The 23,074-nt window shown below is 50.9% G+C and overlaps 1 pseudogene; it reads right to left on the minus strand.

The window, feature by feature from the left end:
- Positions 1-2,339: 2,339 nt before the first annotated feature.
- LOC128836141 (zinc finger protein 229-like) lies at positions 2,340-22,817 on the minus strand (annotated as a pseudogene).
- Between the last annotated feature and the right edge of the window lie 257 nt (positions 22,818-23,074).

The following is a 23,074-nucleotide window of genomic DNA, read 5'->3' on the forward strand; positions in this document are numbered from 1 at the left end:
GCAATGGGGGGATGGTTGGGGAGACTGGGGGAGGCAGCAGGAAACCAGGATGTTGGGGATGTGCATGGGGAGCCTGGGGAAGGCTCAGGGAAGATTGCTGGGCTCTGGGGGGGGGCAGTGGGGGCAATGCAATGGGGAGGTGGGTGGGGAGGCAGCGGAGGCCGGGGGAATGGGAAGGTGAGGGGAATACAAGTGCAGTTCCCCTGAAACTGACAGTATTTTAATTTCACTTTTTCTTAAGGCCCTCACCTGACAGAGTACTTCAGTGTGCTTAAGTCCAAGCACTTGAGCAGTTCCATTGATTTCAGTGGGACCACTCACATGCTTATGTAAGCAGAGTCAGGATGAGCTCCACCCTGACATCTGGTGGTGAATTATGGCGAGTGTGGAAAAGAACTCCAGGGGCTGATCTTATTTGCATAGGCACACCCACCCGCCTGGCATGAGACAACAGCAACTGAAAGTGGTTACTTTGGATGGGGTGGGATCCCCAGTTTCTCCGTTATTGGGGCCAGAGGAATAAAGTGTTGTTACCCTGATTATGTGAATCAAGGACAATGAAACTGTTTTATGACAGAGGATCTCTCCATCACCTAAGTAGCACTTGCTAGACAAGGGTTCCACAACCCAGTGACTTGAGAGAGGATGGGGACAGATATTTGTACTTAATGGCATTGGTTTCTTTTGAGGGTCTGAAACACCAATTGCTCCACTGTTGAATGTCAGAGCTATCTTTAATTCTATTAGGAGTCTAGTTACAGGCTGCTGAGCTGAATTCACCTTGGGCCAGTAGTGCACCAGCACTGGGGCTCCCCTACTATGAGCTGAAATCACAAAAGAGGTAAATTTACTAAGAGCTGAGATCACTGGGTGCTGTGTTAACTAGTGGGAGAGCCTGAAGCTATATTGCTAAGTGGCTGGCGGAGCACTTTGCGGAGATGGCTGGATAAGCAGTCAGTGGCGCGGAGCCTTGCAGGGACGGTTGGGGTGGCCCAAGGAACGGCAAGTGGAGCTGTTTGCAGGGACGGCTGGAACGGCTCATGGGTCGGTGAGCGGAGCGGAGCAGCTTGTAGAGCGGAGCAGTTCGTGGGACGGCAGGAAGTGGACTGGCTCCTGGTGAAGGCTGCGGCGGAACCCCACAGAGAGATGGCCAGCCAACCTCGGATCACGTAAGGTGCCCCTTAACACCCTGCGTGCCCCCCTTTTACTCTGGGGCTGCACTGACCAGGGACAGAGACTTTGGGGGTTGTTGGACTTTTGGGACTTTGGGTGGTTGCTGGACCCAAGAGACTTTGGGGGTGTTGGACTTTGGGGACTCTGGGTGATCTTTGGGTTGCTGGATTCAAGAACCCAAGGGAAAGGACACGGCCCAATTTGCTCATGGTTTGTGTTAGGAATCCTGTTTGTGGTGTTTTTTTCCAATTTAATGCTGATGTCGTTTACCTCATCTTATTAAACATTTTCTGCTACACTCAGACTCCGTGCTTGTGAGAGGGGAAGTATTGCCTCTTAGAGGCGCCCAGGGGGTGGTATGTAATTGTCCCAGGTCACTGGGTGGGGGCTCGAGCCAGTTTTGCATTGTGTTATTGAAACAGAACCCCTAGATACAGAACCCGGCCCTTGTTGCTGCCAACTTAGATGGGCAGAAGGGTTACACTTATAATTGAGCATAAGCTTAAGAGTTTGCTGGATTGGGGCCATAATGTCGGAATATATTATAATGACTAAGAACTCAGAACTGGAAAGTCACACTATTAAACTTTGGAATGTTAATAGCACAAGTAGGTCAGTTGTGAAGCTTTGATCCAAATTCAAGTTCCTAAACTTCAGTTCCAAACCCAAATCACTTCACAAGAGTGTTGGATTTGAGTTCTGAAGTGGGCCCATCATAAAAATAAACACGAGCTGTTCAGTTGAAATCTGCACCTCCAAGGAGATCAATAGATAACAATTTGTCACCCCACATGGAGTTACCCACACAGGTCACAACACTGGATTCGTTGCAATTAAGGAAGAAACCAATTTTATTTAACCCCAAGGGTAGATTTCAAGTGAGTACAAGAGATGAGACAAAGTGAGAAATGGTGACAAGAAAAAGAAATATAAAAACACTTCCTAGTACTAAACTGAACAAACTAGACGTGGTTCCAAGTGAAGTCCCTTAGCACAGGTTTGCAGTGGCATTGCTGACCACGTTTTCAGCTCCGGATCAGTTCCTGGGGTCCAAGAGCTGTTTTTGTTTTCTTTTCTTTCTTTTTTTTTGTCCTCTCAGGTGAAAACGAGAGCTGGACAGGGAGAGATAACAAGGGGTGTTTTGGGCCCTTTCTTTTATAGTTCAATCACCTTTGAAATGGATTTTTCTCAGAGTGACTCCGAGATAAACCTCTCCTCAGCTGAGTGGGGAGACATGAACTTTGGCCAGAAGGGGTTTCATGCTGTTGTTTGCTAAGATGCAGATCTTTTTGTTCCTCTATTTTCAGGTCTGAAATCCGTGAAAAGCCCTTGCCACAATCAGCACAGCTGTATGGCCGCTCCCCAGTGTGTACGCGCTGGTGTCTTCTCAAGCATGAAATCTGTGAAAAGCCCTTGCCACGGTCAGCACAGCTGTATGGCTATTCCCCGGTGTGCGTGCGCTTGTGTCTTCTCACGTCTGAAATCTGTGAAAAGCTCTTGCCGCAGTCAGCACAGCTGTACAGCCGCTCCCTTGTGTGCGTGCGCTGGTGTCTTCTCAGGGCTGAAATCTGTGAAAAGCCCTTGCCGCAGTCAGCACAGGTGTATGGCCGCTCCCCTGTGTGCGTGTGCTGGTGTATTTTCAGGTGTGCAATCTGTGAAAAGCTCTTGCCACAATCAGCACAGCTGTATGGCCGCTCCCCAGTGTGCGTGTGCTGGTGTCTTCTCAGGGCTGAAATCCATGAAAAACCCTTGCCGCAGTCAGCACAGCTGTATGGCTGCTCCCCTGTGTGCGTGCGCTGGTGTATTTTCAGGCATGAAATCCGTGAAAAGCCCTTGCCACAGTCAGCACAGCTGTATGGCCGCTCCCCTGTGTGTACGCGCTGGTGTCTTCTCAGGCATGAAATCTGTGCAAAGCCCTTGCCACAGTCAGCACAGTGGTAGAGCTGTTCTCTGCTATGCGTGCACTGATGCTTAGTCAGTGTACTGGCACTGCTCTCCCCACATTCAGACTGTGTCCTTGTTTCTCCCGGGATCCCGTGCCCTGCTGGAGAGAGCAGAGGCCATTCCGGTGTTAGCTCATCATTAGGGCTGCAGATTTGTCAAGGAAGGAAGGAAAAATGTCACAGACAGAGCAATTTCCCCACTTCTCAGTGACTCTTTTGAGGATGTGAACCTCTGCCTGCAATGGCAGCTCCTGTCCCCCAGAGCTGGGCCCCATGCCTCGCTCCGGGCACTGAGACCTGGCCTGTAGGGTTACAGCGCCACTCAGATTTGCCCCCACCCCCAGTCATGATGGTGGGGGAAAGGGACAAACTTCAGTGAAGGGCATTGCCACCCACATCCACTCTAGCCCACCCCAACCACTCTGCACCGGGCTGGGATTAGGGCTGCAGCGCTGGGTGGCAGGGGGCTTCTTTGCTTCTTTGGGTGGCAAGTGCCCCTGGGCAGGGTGAGGAGAGGAGCAGGTTTTATTAAAAATCTTCAAGCAGTCATAGTAAATTTTGTGATCTGTGACTTTAACTAAAAGTACAGAAACTGCGCTGTAATTTTGGAGACAAAATGCCGTGAAAATCTGCAGCCTGACTCATGTTGCTTCTACCCTATGTTGTTTGTGCAGCACCTAGCGCCTGCTCCCATGTGTGCCATGCGCCTCTTGGGTCTTGTTTTATGTTTAAACTGCCCAGAATCCAGGCAGTGCACTGACCCAGGACTAGGGCCCCTCGGTGCTCAGGCAGTTGAAACAGGGTCCATGGTTTGTTTTCAGTCTGATTTTGGTTTCATTTCAATCAGAGGTTTTTATTTACATGGTGCTGGTTCTTCACTTTCTCCTGTTTTACAGCACGAGGCCTGGTCCCCACTTTTTGTGCTGTTTTAACAATACTGGTTTCAATATAGTTCAGTTGAGGGGCTAAAATCCCCTCACGTAGACACAGTTAGCTGCTTAGCACAATGTAGCTTATTCCTGGGCCCGATGTTTGTTTCATTCTTTGTGCAAAACTAAAACTAAACTAAAATTCTCAAGAAGGTTGGGGTTTTTTGCAGGGCGGGGGTGAGGGAAGGGGGTTGAGGGGATACCAAGTCACTCAGGGTTTGTGAGATGTAACCTCAAAAATATTTTTGTCTTGTTTTACAACCTGATCCGTGGCACTGCTGAGCTGGAAGGGGTGAATGGTGCCACCCAGCAGGCCTTTGGTCTACAGACAGTCACAGACGCGTTAATGCTGAGGGCTGTGCTAAGCATTGACACTGAAGCAATGTAAGTGACAATGATATTGTGCCACTGAGAGAGCAGGAGGAGAGGGGATGTGACAGAAACCATCCCACCCCCTCTCCCTCACACCCAGCCCATACACCAGGATACTCCAAGTTGTGGCCCACAGGACAATTTCCTCTGTCCCCCACGTGCCTCCGCGCCCCCAGCAGCAGCTGCCTGGAACACAGGGCAGTTTTAGAGCATTACAGTGAAGCTCTACAAGTGCCTGAGACCTGCTCTACAAAATGGCGTCCTCCGACTAGGCGCGACCTCACACTCATCATACGTGATTGATCCTGTCTTGAAATAAACTGGAGCGAGTCCAGCAGAGGGCAACGAAAATGATTACGGGGCTGGGGCACGTGACTTGCAAGGAGAGGCTGAGGGAACGGGGCTTATTTAGTCTGCGGAAGAGAAGAGTGAGGGGGGATTTGATACCAGCCTTCAACTACCTGAAGGGGGGTTCCAAAGAGAATGGAGCTCAGCTGTTCTCAGTGGTGGCAGATGACAAAACAAGGAGTAGGGGTCCCAAGTAATGGTTTCTCAATGGGAGAAGTCTACATAAGATATTAGGAAACACTTTCACTAGGAGGGTGGTGAAGCACTGGAATGGGTTACCTAGGGAGGTGGTGGAATCACCATCCCTAGAGGTTTTTAGGACCCGACTTGACAAAGCCCTGGCTGGGATGATTTAGTTGGGGATTGGTCCTGCAGTGAGCAGGGGGATTGGACTAGACGACCTCCTGAGGTCTCTTCCAACCCTAATCTTCTATGATTCTATAAGTAATTAAACATTCTATTTATAAACACCTAGAAGGAAATAAAGGAATAAGTAAGAGTCAACATGGATTTCTCAAGAACAAATTATGTCAAACCAACCTAATATCCTTATTTGGCAAGTAACAAACTTTGTGGATAGGGGAGAAGAAGTACATGTCACATCTTGACTTTAGTAAGGCTTCTGATATTATCTTGCATGACCTTCTCATAAACAAACTAGAGAAATATAGCCTAGGCAAACCTACTATAAGGTGAGTGCACAACTGGCTGGAAAACCACACTCAGAGTCGTTATTATGGTTCAAAATTGAGCTGAAAGGACATATCAAGTGGGATCCCACACGGATATGTCCTGGATCCAGTTCTATTCCGTATCTTCATTCATTATTAGGACAATGGTGTGGGGCATTCATTCATGAATTTTACAGATGATTCCAAGCTGGGAGGGGTGGCAAGCACTTTAGAGAACAGGATTACAATTCAAAAGAACCTTGACAAACTGGAGAAATGGTCGAAATTAAATAGGATGACGTTCAGTAAGATCATATGCAAAATACTACACTTAGGTAGGAATGATCAATTACACAAATAGAGAATGGGAAATGACTGCCAAAAAAAGAAACATCTTAAGATGGTTACAGAAACCTTGGTGGGATGGCATTCTCTCTACAAGAAACTACTTATCAATTGTTGGTGGCTGTGAAATCCCCATTTCTTTATTTTTTTGTCTTTATGCTCCCCACTTCCCTATTGTTTGTCTGTATGACCTCTGTCTGGTTCTTTGATTGTTTCTGGCTGCTGTATAATTAATTTTTCTAGGTGTAAATCAATTAAGGTGCTGGGATATAATTGTTAGAGAATTATGTTACAATATGTTAGGATTGGTTAGTAAAATGTTAGTATAATGATTGGTTAAGATACAGCTAAGCAGGACTCAAGTTTCACCATATGAACTGGGGTCCCAAAGGAAGTTCTTTGGAAACCAACTCCAGGACACAGCCCCAAGCTCAGAGCTGCCAGACCTCAACACTCTGCCAATGACACTATGCAGAAACTGGAATCCCCCAGATGGACCTGATCCTGACTGGCCATCAAGAGAAGTTCATCTGGCTTATTGGGAATGGTGAGCATTGTATGCTTAGCATGTGCATTCTGTTTGTGGTGTTTGGTAATAAATAGACGTTAAGTAGGGTATTGCTGTGTAAGGCTCTTTCACTGGTAAAAGACACCGCAAACTCGCAGAGTGTAAGGGTATTCAGTGAGCTCACTGAACGGGTAAGGGTAGGGGCCTATAAACTGTGTGAGCGACAGAGAATTTTGCGTGGGTAACACTGATGCCAGGACAAGAAGTAATGGGCTTAAACTGCAGCAAGGGAGATTTAGGTTAGACATTCGGAAAAACTTCCAAACTCTGAGGGTAGTTAAACACCAGAACAAATTACCTAGGGAGGTCGTGGAATCTCATCATTGGACGTTACTAAGAACAGGTTAGACAGATACGAGACAGGGATGGTCTAGGTAATATTTAGCCCTGCCGCAGTGCCAGGAACTGGACTTGACTACCTACTGAGGTCCCTTCCAGTCCTATCCTATCTAGTCCTCGTTGTGCCTATCCAGCTGGGATTCCTACCAGACTATCTTCCCCAGTAACTCCTGGCTGAGTTAGAGCAGGGCTTTGTGAGGCACATGTCCCATCTCCACTGACAGACTCCAAGTAGGGAGAATCTATTGCATCATGACGGGAGTGCTCCCAATGGTTCATTCCCCTCCTAGATAAACACTGGCCCCTAATTCCCAGCCTCAATTTGTCTCTCTTCTGCTCCCAGCCAGTGGAGCTCGCTCTGCCTTTGCCTTCTACATTAAGAAGCCCTCTCCTAGCAGGTGTGTAAACCAGAAGGGACTCACCTGGGGAGGAGCTCTCAGGCCCGGAGCTTTCCCTGGAGTCCTCAGCATCCCGGATCCAGAGCTCTGCCTCCCCTACCTCGATCCGGTGGATTAAGTCTGGTGTAGAACCTGAATAGCCTGTTTCCGGGGGAAAGAATCAGTTTTATTACTGAAGTGTTGGGGGCAGCGACTCAGTAGGTGCAGCCCAGCACAACAAGGCCCCGATCTCGGTCAGTGTGTGGCTGCGCAGCACCTAGCACGACGGGACACTGCTCTCGGTCGCTGCTTCAGACGAGAGTGCAACTGATCCCAGGCAGGAGAATAATGAAATAAACCTTCCTTAGAGGAAACAACAAGGAGACCTGTGGCACCTTAAAGATTAACAAATTTATTTAGGCATAAACAAAGTAATGTAACACACCCATCTTTGCATGTGTATATATATCTGCCCACTTAAGTTTCCACTTCATGCATCTGATTAAGTGGATCTTTTGGAGGGGACAGGGAGCTATTACAAGCAGCAGGAGAGTTTTCTCCCTAACTTATTTGTCTAACTAGAGTCAGTTCTTAAGGCAGAATTGCTGCCCTCCGTGGCTGGACAGGGATTCCTGGAAGAGGTTGTTGCTCATGTGCTGTTTGCTACCACCGCTGTGCCAGGACTGAGGTACATAATAAACAAGTTACATAGAGATTAGCCCCAGGCTTTGTAGCCCTGAGTTTTCCTTTAACAGGAAGCCGGCCTGAAAGGGTCTGGCATTTGCCACCATTTGTGTGACGGGTTGGATCACAGAAACCCCCTTAGGGCTGCCAACTGATGAGCTGAGACTACTTCTAAGTCTGTTTTCCCTGGCAACTTGGGACTTCAGTGCCCTGCCTGGTTTGAGCCAGACACGCTAGCCGGCTGCAAACCCAGACCCAGCTCTGAACCACGTCCCCTAACAGCTGCAGGCTTAACTGAAAGCAGCTTAAGAAGTGTTCCTGTCTCGAACACTCAGATGCCCAGCTCCCAGTGGGGTCCAAACCCCAAATAAATCCATTTTACCCTGTATAAAACTTATAAAGGGTAAACTGAAAAATTGTCTGCCATCTGTAACACTGATGGAGAGATATGCACAGCTATTTGCCCCCCCAAGTATTAATACATATGCTATGTTAATTAATAAGTAGAAAGTGATTTTATTAAATAAAAAAGTGGGATTTAAGTGGTTCCAAGTAATAGCAGACAGAACAAAGTGAATTACCAAGCAAAATAAAATAAAACACGCAAGTCTAAACCTAATACAGTAAAAAGCTGAATACAGATAGAACAGGAATACTTGTGGCACCTTAGAGACTAACAAATTTATTAGAGCATAAGCTTTCGTGGGCTACAGCCCACTTCTTCGAATGCAAAGCCCGCCCACTGCTAAAGGATCCCCCCCAGCTCCAAGATGGAGTTTTAGAGTCACATGGGCAAGTCACATGTCCATGCATGACTCAGAACTTACAGGTAGCAGCCATGGTTCACATGCCACCTTGAACGTCCTCAAGTAGACGTCTTATGTGGATTGGAGCCTTCCAAGATCCATTGCCCGTTAAGTGTTTCTTGACTGGGCACTTAACTTGCACATTCCTTTCTCCAGAAGCTGACCAAATGCCTTACTAAGGCTACTTAAAATCAAGCAAGTACACAGCCAATATTCATAACTTCAAGTACAAATGACACATGCATACAAATAGGATGAGTATATTCAGAAAATCATAACCTTTATGAGATGTTACATAGCCAGGGCCGGCTCTAACTTTTTTGCTGCCCCTAGCAGCAAAAAAAAGCGCCGTCCTGCCGAGCCCCCCCGCTGAGCGCCGCACCGCCGGAACCCCCCCCCAGCACCACACCCCATGCCACCCCCCCCGCCGAGCCGCTGGAACCCTCTCCGCACCGAGTGCTGCCCCCCCGTGGAGCGCCACACCGCCAGAGCGCCCCCCCCTGCAGAATGCCATGCCGTGCTGCCCCCCGCCACCCCAAGATTGGCCGCCCCTTACCAGGTGCTGCCCCAAGCATGTGCTTGGTTGCCTGGTGCCTGGAACTGGCCCTGTACATGGCATATGTAGCATAAAACATATTCCAGTTATATCATATATACATTCACAAGCATAGTCCCATAAAGCATTAGGGGGTGCAAAATCACAATTTGGCTGCTGGGTGGCACATGGCAGCAGAGGCCTTGAAGGAACCCAGACATTTCACAGCTGTGAATAAAAGAAGAGAAATTGGTCCTTATCCAGGGAAACGAAGCCCCGGTAATTCCTCAGCATCTGGTCCCGGTACAGCTGCTTCTCTGGCTGGGATAAGAGCTCCCACTCCTCCCGGGTGAAATACAGAGCGACGTCCTCGAACGCCACCTGAAGCTGCTGGCACAAGCATTACACTTGTGAAAGTTACTAATGACCCCCCTTAATAGCTAGTAGCCGTTACGTCAGCCAGCGGCCATTAGGGGGAAGCAGACACCTCAAGTACACAGTAGCCTGAACTTTTCAACTGTCTTCCCTTTCAAGGCCTTGAGGTAGTTGGAACTAGCCCTAAGCCGGTTTTCACTGACCAGATAGCAAAAGAACGGGTCTGGTAACCACCAATCAAGTGTTAACAGGGCAAGGGCCTTTGTCTGAATGTGTGTAAAGGATCTGTGAAAATGTATGTAAGACAGTCTTTGTACCAAGGTGCAAAGCTCTCCTTTCTTCCTATGCATCTGAAGAAGTGAGATTTTAACTCACGAAAGCTTATGCCCAAATACATCTGTTAGTCTTTAAGGTGCCACCAGACTCCTTGTTGTTTTTGCAGAATAAAGCAACTCTTACTTATCCCTGTCTGGCTGTTATTGGCTCTCAGCCAGGCGGACCCGATATTTCGGTGACACACACTCTCAGCAGGGGACGCGGTTTCTAGGGGAGCGACTCCCAGGGACCCCCGGCCCAGCAGCTGTGACCCAGGGAGACCCCCCCACCCCGCACAGCTCCCCCGGGGACTCGGGGCCCTGCTGGCCGGGGACAGGAGTCGCTCTCAGCTCCCCACGGGGCTCTGGGGCGGGGCGCGGGGCGGGGCCCGAATCCCAGGGCTGGGAACAGGCTCCTCCCCCCCGGCCGGAGTCCCGCCTCCGCCCCAGGCCTGTGCTCAGCCCCGCTCCCGCCCCGGGTCAGGCACCTCCGGGCTCCTCTGCCCGGCCGGGGCCTCGCTCGGGGGAAGGGGCCGCGCCCGGCTCCGCGTGTCCGCCCGGCCAGGGCCCCCCCGCCCCGGGGCCCCAGAGCCGCCCCCCGGCCCCAGCGCTCCGGCTGCTGCAGCCCCCAGCCCCGGGGTCACTAGCGCGGGAGGGACCTGGGTCCTGGCCCCCCTCGGCCCCCAGCCGGGACCAGCCAGTGCCCGGCTGGGGAGTCCCCGCCCCGCGTCCTACCTGCGCCGGCCCCGCTGCAGCCATCGCCGGGCTCGGCCCCGGCCGCTTCCTCCGGGCAGCAACTTCCCGCCCCGCGGCTGGTGCCTCCCCGGGGCCGCCTCCAGCCCACTCCCTGCCCTGGGGCTGCAGCCGGGACCCGCCCTGCGCACGGGCCGGGCTGGGACCCAGGGGGCCGGGCTGGCCCGGGAAGGCTCCGCCTCTGGACCGCTCGCTGGGCGCTGCGGGACGCGCCGGCTCCAGCCCTGCTATGCTCCCAGCCCGTCCCCAGCTCAAAGGCCCCGCGCCTGCGCCGCCAGCTCCTGCTGCCGGGGCAGACCCCAGCAAAGGGACGTTCTGGCCCTGCCCTCTCGGACGCCTGGGTCCCGAATCCGGCCTCGGGTCGCTCCCCCTGCGCTGGGAGTGGGGTCCCGCCGTGGGGGGCTGGGAGCGTGTGTCACAGGAGATCACACACACACACACAGGCTGTGTATGGTGTGTGTGTGTCAGAGCAGCGCTCGCTCTGTGTCTGTGCGCGTTACAGGCATGGTGCGGGACTGGAGCCCTTTGTATAGTGGGGGATGGGGGTGCTGAGAACCAGTGAACCAAACCGTAACCCCTGTATGGATTGGAAACCACTTCAAACCAGGGGGTCACGCAGCACCCCTAATTCTAGCACCTTTGGTTCCAGGAGCTCTCACATGGATGTATTGTGTGTGTGTGTGTTTCAGGAGGGCTGTATGTGTGTGTGTGTTACAGGACCTCTCACCTAGCTGTGTAATGTTTGTGTTTCAGGAGCTCATACCCATATCCCTGCCCAGTGTCATAGGAAGGGCTGCTGCCCCACACACAGATGTCATGTTCTGGCCTCGGGGCTCATCCCGGCTGGCTACCTCAGCCCCTGTACATTGGGCCGAGCCCCGATGCCACCTACACCAGCAGCAACAAATGGTCCAAGTTTAAACACATCAAGGGCCTGCGGGACGCCCAGCACAGCCGGTTCTTCCAAAAGTTTGCCCTGCTGTGCTTTGCCATGAAAGCTACGGTGGGGAAAGAAGGGATGGATTCTGTGTGGGACACAGCCCCAGCCAGAGGGGGCGCTACAGAAGCAAGCCTTGACCACTACTGTGAAAGTTCCTGTGGTCCACAGAAATATCCAGTCCATCTTTGAATCTTGCCAAATTCTTGCCCTCTGTAACATCATGTGGCAGTGAGTTCCACAGGATAATCACCCATTGTGTGAAAAAGTATTTCCTGTCATCAGCTTTGAATTTCCCACCTTTTACGTCACTGAACATCCTCTAGTCCTTGTGTTACAAACAGAGATGATTGGGAAATACAGTGTCCATCCCGTGGGAAATTCTGACACTTCTAAATTTGTTTTGATTCTGAAGCGGATCAGAAATTGAAATTTCATAATTTTTAGTGGAAAGAAAATTTAAGAAAAGTATCAGAGTAACTTAATTTATGGAAATGAGCTGGTGTACATTATTCCCTTTAAAGGAATAACCAATGTAGTATTTCTGGACTGTCTGGAAGAGGGTTGGACATGACAGAACATCCATTTCTGAGGGAAAATCTGGGACTGGGAGTGCGTTGGGGGTCACCCTGCCATAATCCAGGCTGGTGAGAAAAGCAAAGTGTGGCTGGCTGACTGCAGAAGGAAGCTCAGGGGAATTCAGGAAGGGGGGGTTAGCAGAGGGGCTCGGGGAGCCTGTGGGAAGCTGGACAGGCCAGAGGCAATGGGGGAATCATTGGGGCCAGGAGGGGTGGCTGGGGGAGGCAGCAGGTAACCAGGATGATGGGGATGTGCATGGGGAAGGCAGAAGGGGTAAGGGGGAGATTGCCGGGCTCTGTGCAGAGGCAGTGCGGCCAAGGCAATGGGGAGGTAGGTGGGGAGGCAGCGGGAGCCAGGGGAAATGGGAAGGTGAGGGGAATACAAGTGCAGTTCCCTGAAAATGACAATATTTTATTTCATTTTTTCTTAAGGCCCTCACCCGGCAGAGTACTTCAGTGTGCTTAAGTCCAAGCACTTGAGCAGTTCCATTGATGTCAGTGGGACCACTCGCATGCTTATAATTAAGCATAAATTTAAGAGTTTGCTGGATTGAATAATGTCGAAATATATTATAATGAGTAATAATTAAGAACAGGAAAGTCACACTATTAAACTTTAATGTTAATAGCAAAAGTGGGTCAGTTGTGAAGCTTCCATCCAAATTCAAGTTCCTAACCTTCAGATCCAAGCCCAAGTTATTTCACAAGAGTGTTGGGATTTGAGTTCTGAAATGGGCTGTCATAAAAATAAACCTGAGCTGTGAAGTTGAAATCTGCACCTAGATCTGATTTTCCTCACGTTTAGGTGCAGATCTGAGAGAATCCTCATGTTTTGGATTCTCTGTCCTAGTTTGGGGTCCATCTCTAGTTCAAAGTGAACTGTAAAGAGAAATTGGAAGTGCAGGCAAGCTCAGATAGGTGACTGGAACGTCCCTGCTCACTGGACTGGACACAGGAGATTGAGCACAGAAATCTGTTTTAATTTACATTCCAAAAATTCTTTCAAACCACTCTCCTCCTGCCACGATACCTGTTTTTCCAGCTTTGCTACTGATCCCCTATGTTCAGCATTCTGTGATACTGTACATACCAGAAGAAAGACATCATAGTCCCCAGGAGGGTTAGCATGAGATTTCTGATACTTGTGATGCCCAAGAGAGCCAAGTTTTCCTTGTAAATCGAGCAGAGAGAGCAGATTCAAATGCAGAGGGAAAATAGTTTTCTATGGTTAAATTAGAACTGATTCCTGACATAATTATTGGGTGCTGATATTATCACAAGAGCCCCAAAAGATCGTATCAAAGGTTTAGTTTGCAAATATCTCTGTTCTTCAAATTGATATAATACATCAGTGCAATCCAGAGCTGCTTCACGTGTAGCTCTCTTTTAGAACAGTCTCCGTCTGCTATTACATAGTTTCGTAAAACATGATGGTGACACTGCGCCCCATAATCTTCATAGAAATATTGTTATTACATGATTATAGCATAACTGAAATGTATTTTATGCCAGAGGGGTTATGTGAGGTATCATTAGAAAGGTTATGATTTACTGGATATGATTATCCTATTTGCACGCATGTCTCATTTTGCTGTCTGAAGTTAGGAATATTGACTATGAATCAATTACAGGTGGGTTTTCACCTGGGGAACGCCCACCAGACGATGCAATCAGTCTGGATGGGCTATTAGGAAAAACAACAGGTCTTTTAAGACTCTAATGTTCCACCTTCCTGGAAAGCCTTCCTGTGGACACAGCAAACAGACTTTGAGTTGTGGCTGCAGGATCATGTGATCACGTCAGCTGATACTAAACTTTAGGATAAAATTAGTACTTTTCCACTGACTGGGGGTGAAATCGCTCTGGAAAACATGGGATTCCAGCCATATGTGAAACCTATTTAAGGCAGGGGAGTGACATCATCAGGTTTTTTTTTTCACTGAATTGCTGCCCAAGATGTTTGCTGTGAACATTTAAGAAACAAAGACTAAGGGGGGGAGAAGAGCTGGAAAGTGTTCTAGCCTGTGAAAGAAACATCTGAAGTTTTAAGTTGCAAGCAAGAACTGTTTGCCTTCAAGAACCTCTGCAATCTGCCTAAAATAACTTTTAGGGTGAGAAATTGATGCTTACAACCAATTTCTTTAGCATATTGAGTTTAGCTTGCCTGTTTGTTTTATTTGATAGCAAACAGATCAAAACAGATTACCTATCTCTGATAATCACTTAAATTGATCTTTTGTAGTTAATGAACTTATTTTTGCTAAAACCAGTTTCTGAAATTCATAACTGGGGGGTAAAAGCTGTGTGTATCTTCCTCCACACTGAGGAAGGGGGTGAATTTCATGAGCTTATGCTGTATAGTTCTCTATGCTATGGAAGAAGGTACAATCATAGGCGCTGACTTCCCCTCTGCCTGGTGGGTGCTTGACCCCTTTCCCCTGCACTGCCCTCACCCCACCCCCATTCCACCCCTTCCCCAAAGTCCCTGCCCCACCCTGCCTTTTCCCACCGCAGTCCTGCCCCTTCCCACCCCCTGCAGGGGGGGGCAAGAAGCGCTGGGAGGGAGGGGGAGAAGCGGGGATTCAGCCCACTCGAGGGGGGGGAGAAGGAGGCAAGGAGGGGGGAGCTTGGCTGCTGGTGGGTGCGGAGCACCTGCTAATTTTTCCCTGTGGGTGCTCCAACCCCGGAGCTAGTAGCGTAGCTGCGGGGGAGCGGGGCAGCAGTCGCTCCCCCACTGAGCACAAGTGGCGCCTTGTCAATTTCTTGGCGCCCAGGCTGGTGGAACAGGTGGGCTCAGTGATACCCCAGTACATCAGGTGGCACCCTGTGGGGGGGGGAAGGGCAACCCAACACAATGACATCAAAAGTAGGTCTAGAAATCAAAACTCCTTTGTGTGTTGAGTAGCTGCCCTGAACCCTGCAGCACACCACCAGAACCTTTCCATTGTGCCCTTCCCCCACTATCAACTGTTACCTGTCGCCTCTGCGCATCATCCATTTTAGTCGCCCAGAGGATGTTCACTCAGATATGAAGCAGTTACCTTAACACCACCATGTTGTCAATTCATTAACCAGTATGTAAATATGGTTCATTAACCAATACGTAAATATGCAAAATGACTTTTTTTTTCTACATATTGGTTGGAGCTGGCATGGAGGTGATTTCACCGTTGCAGTGACTGGCTCTAGAGACAGCGAGGGAGTTCATTCAGGTGATTCACTCAAGGTGTGTGACAGCCATACACCTGTTCTCTGCGGGGATTTCTCAGCAGTTGCCCAAGACTGGACTTTAAAATCCAGAGTCAATAGGGTGCTTGACAACAACCAGACTCAAGTTGTTACCCAGCAGGGGGTGCTCTCCCTGACCAAGCAATGCTGGTCCCACTCACACTCCTTCATGCAGACATTGTGACTTGAGGAAGTGATGTGCTGAACAAAATGGGACATTTTATACCATGTCTGTTGGATCGTGCGGCCTGGTCACTCTGCTGGGCAAAGCTGGCCTGGGCCAATCAGGAAATGACCTGTACTCATGGCAGAATCTTGGAACATCCAACCAGGATAGGAGTTGTGTCCATTCTCATTGTCCAATGAAACAATGAGGCTATCGCAATCCAGGGTGTAATCCAGATACCGGATGGGCAGCAGTGTCACCACCTGCCCTGTAACCTGGGGTGCCCATTAATGCTTTGCTGCTGTCGCTTCCAACCCGGACCACTCACCAACAGCCTCCAGCTTCCAGTCTTACCCTGAGTGTCTGTGTGTAGCTGCTGCCTGCCAGCCACGCTCAGCTCACACTCTGCCTTTCACAGCCTGGGTTATTACTGCAGGGTGACCCCAACACACACACAGTCCCAGATTTCCTCCCCAAAATGTGTGGCCTGTATTGTCCAGCCTTTTCCTGGTCAGTCCTGATCAGGGCCGGCACCAGGCACCCAAGCACATGCTTGGGGTGGCACCTGGTAAGGGGCGGCGGGGGGAGCGCAGCGCAGCATTCCGCGGGGGGGGCGCTCTGGCGGCGCTCGGTGGGGGGGCGGCACGGGCGCGGTGCTGGGGGGGTTCCGGCGGCGCTCGGCGGGGGGCGGGGGCGGGTTCTGGCGGCGCAGGGCTCGGCGCTCGGGGGGGGGTTCCGGCGGCGCTTGGCGGGGGTGGGCTCCGGCAGTGCGGTGCTTGGCGGGGGGTGGCACAGGGCGCGGCACTGGGGGGGGTGTTCCGGCGGCGCTCGGTGGGGGGGGGCGGGCTCCGGCGGCGTGGTGCTTGGCGGGGGGGCGGTGCTGGGGGGGGCGCGGCGCTCGGCAGGGGGCTCGGGGGGCGGCGCTTTTTTTTGCTGCTTGGGGCAGCAAAAAAGTTAGAGCCGGCCGTGGTCCTGATAGACCAGGTCCATTGCCCCTCTAAGGGGATAAATATACATATATTTTCCCCACCCCAAATGGAGTTACACACACAGTTCAGTTCATTTCAATTAAAGAAGAAAACAAATGTATTTAATCACACAGGTAGATTTCAAGTGATGAGGCACCAAAGTCAGAAATGGTTTCAAGAAAAAGAAAGATTAAAAACACTTCCCAGTACTAAACTGAACAAACTAGATGTGGTGCAAAGTGAAGTTCTTTACCACAGGTTTCCAGTAGCATTGCTGACCAAGTTTTCAGCTGAGGATCAGTTCCTGAAGTCCAAGGGCTGCTTTTTGTTTGTCCTCTTAGGTGATAGCGAGAGATGAACAAGGAAAAATCACAAGAGGTGTTTTTGCCCCTGTCTTTTATAGTTCAATCACCCTTTGAAATGCAGAATTTTCTCAAAGTGACCCCTAGATGTGGGGAGACATGAACTTTGGTGGGGAAGAGGTTTCATGTTGTTTGCTAAAATGCAGATCAGTTTGTTCCTGATTGCCTTCCTTTCCAAACAATGGCTACTTGATAGGTGATGACCTATCCGCTTTGATGACACCTCGGCTAACATCTCCTTTGTTTCCGAGAAACAATTTTACCCACTCCCGAGATGTGTCTGGTAAACACACTTCAGTTGCAATTTTAACTTATGGTAATAGTTTTTTATACAAAGTTGCTGCATACATTTCACTATGATAATACTGGCCAGTAAGTTATTAGTTTTCAAATGATACCTACTGTTGCCGGCACAGATGCCCAAGGACAGCAACAGCGGGGTTTGTTGCCCGGTGTGCTTCGCGCCAATAAACATACCGGGGTGGAGAAACAATCAAAGTTTATTTGAGATCTCAAAGTGGTGCAAGGAGACAGGCAAGTCTCAAATCAAGCACACCAGCAAAAACAGTTTCTCTCTTCTTATACATTTTACAACTAAGCCCCCCCCCTCTACCACCACCACCCTCTATCTCTCCCTCTACTCCCCCTCCCCTCCCTACTGAAGGCATGTTTATACATTTAAGCAATTAAATCATTCTAGGGCTATAAATCTAGCTTGTTAGTAACTTCTCTCTAAACTGTTACCTGGTCTTGTTTACCCTTGGTTTATTACCTCTTCAGCCAGAAACATGCTAGCCTCATCATTATCGCTTGGTATCTGGTATGAGGGGAGGGTTGTAACTGATAACTGGCTGTTTGCACATTCCAATTTCTGCCCTTGGCTTTTGAGGTCGATTAGAGTTAAACATGGAAGGACAGAGTTTAAACATGGAAGAACTTTGGCTCAGGCAGGCCTAGTGACCCCAACACTACCTTATAAGGCATAATTTGTACAAAGACTATTATAGTCATGTGTAGGGTTTGGATACAGGGTGTATTCCATCCCAGAAGCCTCTTGAAATGTTGGAAAACTCCAGAATCCCTGTGTAAAACACTTTGTGCCGTCCCAGTTGGTGTCAGACTTGTGGAGTCATGGAGTGAACCTCAGCTCCAGTCAGTAACCTACCTCCACAAGCTACTTTCCATGGGCTCCCTGCCCTGTGCTCCTTTAGCCAGCCTTGCATGACTCCATGCTCTTTCCATCAGCACCCTTAGCTGTGTGCAGAAATTAGGGATGTAAAAGGTAAAGTGGTTAACCGGTAAGCATAGTCTTACTGGTTAACCGCCTTAACTGTTAACCAGCTGTGCTGCCCGGCTGCAGCACCACCGCATGGCCGGACCAGGCCCAGACATGACACCTGGCTGGAGCAGCGCTGCCCAGCCGGAGCGGGTCCAGCCGGAGCGGGCCCAGCTGCAGCACCAGCTGAAGTGGGCCCAGCCGGAGTAGTACCATCCACTCAGAGTGACCCGAGCCCCGGCCGCACCAGCCAGATGGGCCCCAGCCGCTTAAACGGTTAACTGTTTAAACAGTATTTACATCCCTAGCAGAAATTTCCCTCTAGAAGTTTGAACAATCTCTATGGATAGCAGGGGGGGGTTAGAGTTAGTGGGGCCCTGTGCTCAGCTTCATTTTTGGGGCCCCTCCTTGGGACCCAATCAAGAAAAAGACCATTCTCTCTTATCGCCCCCCGCCCCTATTTTCCATTCTTTTTTCTTCATCCTCCTCATATAAATAATAGGAAGTAAATGAAAATAAAGTGAGGGACCTTGATTGTTCTTGTAGTCTAACTGATTTTCCCACAGACTACTTGAAAATCGCTGAGAGTCTCGGTGGACCACTTAATGATCTTTCCAAATATTGTTTGTACCATTAGCTAACTATTGTAAAGCACTTTGGATAAGAGCGCTTTATAAAAAAAAATGTAAAAAAAAGTTGGGGTGCAGGGTCTGGCCAGGTGCAGGAGGGGGCTCAAGGCTGGGGGTGCAGGGCTGGGAGGAAGTTAGAGTGCAGGGTCTATCCAGGAGGGGGCTCAGGGCTGGGGCAGGTGGTTTGGGTGTGGAGTGCTTACCTGGGGCAGCTCCCATTTGGTGCGAGGGGTGCAAGTGGGGATGTGTGCAGGAGTCAGGGTAGGCAGGGGACTGGGGGCGTGAGAGGGGTGCAGGAGTCAGGGCTGGGAGCGTGTGGGGGGGTGCAGGAGTCAGGGAGGGCAGGTGGTTGGTTGGGGGTGTGTAAGGGGGTGCAGGAGTCAGTGATTGGGGTGCAGGAGCAGGCTGGGGGTTGGGGTGAAGGGTCTGTCCAGGAGTTAGGGTGCAGGAGGGGGCTCTGGTTTGGGGCAGGTTGCGGTGTGGAGCGCTTACCTGGGACAGCTCCCATTTGATGCGAGGGGTGCAGGTGGGAATATGGGGGTGTATGTGCAGGAGCTCCCATTTGGTGCTCAGGGTGGGGGTGGGGATGTGGGGGGGTACAGGAGTCAGGGCATGGGGTGTGGGGGGGCTAAGTATGTGGGGGGTGCAGGAGTCAGGGAAGGCAGGGGGCTGGGTGTGTGTGAGGGGGATGCAGGAGTCAGGGCTGGGGTCGTGGGGGTGCTCGCAGCCCCCTGCCCTGAGCGGCTCACAGCAGGAGGCTGGGGGGGTATGTGTAGGGGGAGTGCAGGGGCCCCGCCTTTGCTCCGCCCTGCCCTGATTCCACCCCTTTCCCCAAGGCCCCTCCCCTGTCTCTTCTCCTCCTCCTCCCCCGAGCATGCTGCGGCCCTGCTCCTCCCCGGAGTGACCTAAGTGCCGGCAAACAGCTGTTTAGTGGCAGGGGAAGTGCTGGGAGGGAGGGGGAGAGGGAGGGAGGGGCGGGAACGCGGCACACTCTGGGGAGGAGGTGGGGAAGAAGCGGGGGAGGAGGGAGCTTGGCTGCCGATGGGTGCGAAGCCTGCAGCAGGACCCCAGGATCCAGCAGGACCAAGCTTCTGCCCCCACAACTGCCCAGCCCTGGGGACCCCTGTTGTTGGGGGGCCCCGAGCCAGGGAACCCTATTTCACTGTAAATCCATCTCTGATGGAAAGCCTCTTTCCACTCCTGAATGGCTCTGTCCTTGGAGAATAGTTCACCAGAGACACATACAATGATTTGATTCATTTGCATAGTCTGTGGGCATGGCTAACAGGAGAGAACAGTTAATGAAAAAACACTAACAGCTCTACGCACCTCTGTACCAGAGCTTGATTTTTCCCTACATGTCAATGATTACATCAGTGATGTCACTTCATATGCGATACTCATGGAGGAATTCTGTGCTGCCTGCGCAAGCACAAACTTCGTGTGCTCCACATATTATTTTTCACCCCAGAATAATTGTGATGGAGAAACACTGCAACTACACTTTTTCCCCCTAGGGGCCGCTGTGGCACCAGAAGAGGGGGCAGCTGGCTTATGGGTGGAGGAGCCAGGCAGAGAGTCAGAGGATATTTCATAATGCTCTGCCCATGGAGTCAGGTGTGGAGGTAAGGAATATGGGGGAGATGGACAGAGTGGGGCATATAGGACTCCTGGGTGGGGGTAGTCACAGGAGCTAGTGAGGTAACACTGAGGTAGGGGCAGAATGCAAGTGGGGATGCAGGGACACATGGAGGTGAAGGGGCGGGGCAGGGACACATGGGGACAGAGGGCAGACGTGCCTGACTGAATAGGAGAGGCCAAAGGTGAGCCAGGTTCCATAGGGTGGATTCCCAAGTCTCTATCAATCACTATTCCCCTCTCCCACCAAATCCCCCTCGTCCATACTTCTCCCACCCACACCCAACAACTCTCAAAGTTCACTCCAGGCTCCTTCCCAGCAATTACTTCCCTCTCCCTCAGCTTCTCCATTACCCCTGGCTCCCCGAAGCCTTTGCACTGCTTCTGAGGGGTGCGGGAAATACGGTTCTATATTGTAGTTTAAATGAATTATTACTCAAAGTTGTGTGTTAACAGGTCGAGTAAGGAATCTATTTGTGAAAAAATCACTTTCTGAATCTTTTTTGTTGTCGGTTGTTTGTATTGTTACAAACATAGTTGCTGATAGGTAGTTTGAAATAAATTACCAAAATAATTGAAACTAGTGTGATTATATTGGGTTATTTTAAAAATAAAATATGCAGAATTTTAAAATATGGTGTGCAGAATTTTTATTTTTTTGGCATAGAATTCCCCCAGGAGTAATGCAAAACTCTCTGTGTGCACCTGCCAGTCACACAGTTCATCAGGCCTCATGGTCAGTCAGGCCTTAGTACATTTGGGCTGGTTTATTTTAAAGATTTACACTTCACATTGGCTTCTCCACACACCATCCGAATGCATCAGCTTCTTTAATAGCAAAGAAACACCTGGTTAGACAGACCTTTGTTACACATTAGGTACGTAGTTTTTCTTCATCACATTTCTATTTAAAATAGATGGCATGAGCAGTTCCTGAGTCTTCTTTCAATCACACGCACTGGGCTGTCCCGCCCCTCGGACCAATCCATGCTGAGACAGGACTGCAAATCCCATCTCCGGATATCACCTAAGAATCATCCTGTCTGAAAACGAGGTAGGTGTGGGGGGAAGTTCCTGACTCAGTCCCATCTAGATGAGGGGGAGCGGGGAGGAGGGGAATTATCCTGGCTGCCTCACAGCTCTATGTGTTGGGGGGAGTTTGACAGAGAGACTCCTGGCTGGACCCCACCTAGATGCAGGGGTCCCTAATGCAAGCAGGTTGTGACCATCTACTCTAAAATCCCCCCACCTGTCTGCGCTTCCCCACACTGCTCAGTTAAGTCCCATTCCCTGCCCCACACAGTCTCTGCTGGGCATCATGGGGACAGGACCACTCCCTGGTCTGATTCTGCTGGCACTGTGCCAGGCCCGCCAGCTGCCAGAAGCCCCTTAGGCTCTGGCAGTGGCAGAGGGGCGTTGGTGAGTCAACTGGTGCCAGGTGAGGTTGCCCAAGTGAGCAAAGCATTTGCCACATTCAGCACACCTGTAAAGCCACTCCCCACTGTGAATGCGCTGGTGTATTCTCAGGTATTAGCTCTGTGCAAACTCTTTCTGCATTGGAATGGCTGTTCCCCGATGTGCATACACTGGTGCTGGGTCAGCTTGTTGGCATTGTTGAACATCTTACCACAGTTGGCACAACGGTACAGCTGCTCCCCGGTGTGTGTGCGCGCTGATGTTTGGTCAGCGCACTGGCATTGGTAAAGCTTTTACTGCAATCGTCACAACGATATGGCCGCTCCCCGGTGTGCGTGCGCTGGTGTATTCTGAGGTGTGCGATCTGTACATAGCCCTTTCCGCAGTCCGTGCAGCGATACGGCCATTCCCCAGTGTGCGTGCGCTAATGTATTCTCAGCTTTGAGCTCTCTGCAAAGCCCTTGCCACAGTCAGCACAGCGATGCGGCCGTTCCCCGGTGTGCGTGCGCTGGTGTGTTCTCAGCGTTGAGCTCGTTGCAAAGCACCTCCCACAGTCAGTGCAGCAGTACGGCCGCTCCCCAGTGTGTGCGCGCTGGTGTCTTCTCAGGTGTGCAAGCTGTGCAAAGCTCTTGCCACAATCAGCGCAGCAGTGCGGCCGCTCCCCAGTGTGTATACGCTGATGTCTACTCAGATTTGAGCTCGATGCAAAGCCCTTGCCACACTCAGCACAGCAGTGCGGCCGCTCCCCAGTGTGCGTGTGCTGGTGTGATCTCAGATCTGAGATCTGCGCAAAGGCCTTTCCACAGTCAGCACAGCGATATGGCCGCTCCCCAGTATGCGTGCGCTGATGTACTCTCAGCTTTGAGCTGTGTGCAAAACCCTTGTTACAATCAGCACAGTGATACGGCTGCTCCCTGATGCACATGCGCTGATTCTGGGTCAGTGTGCTGGCACTGTTGAACCTCTGACCAGAGTTGGCGCAGCGGAACGGCGGCTCCCCGGGGTGCGTGCGCTGGTGCTGTTTCAGTGCAGAGGGGTTGCTGAACCTCTTGCCGCAGTTGATGCACTGGTGGGGACGCCGGCCCATGGGGAGTCTCTGGCTGAGTCTACCCAGGAGATGGACGGTATCCAGCATATTGATCCCTATGTGGGCTGTGGGATCCTGCTCTCCCTCTGTGCTCTCCCCACATTAAGACTGTCCCCTCGTTTCTCCCGGGATCCCGTGCCCTGCTGGAGAGAGCAGAGGCCATTCTGGTGTTAACTCATCATTAGGGCTGCAGGTTTGTCAAGGAAGGAAAAATGTCACAGACGGAGCAATTTCCCCACTTCTCAGTGACTGTTTTG

The sequence above is a fragment of the Malaclemys terrapin genome, chromosome 4 (genome assembly GCF_027887155.1).
Source record: "Malaclemys terrapin pileata isolate rMalTer1 chromosome 4, rMalTer1.hap1, whole genome shotgun sequence".
Lineage (NCBI taxonomy): Eukaryota > Metazoa > Chordata > Testudines > Emydidae > Malaclemys > Malaclemys terrapin.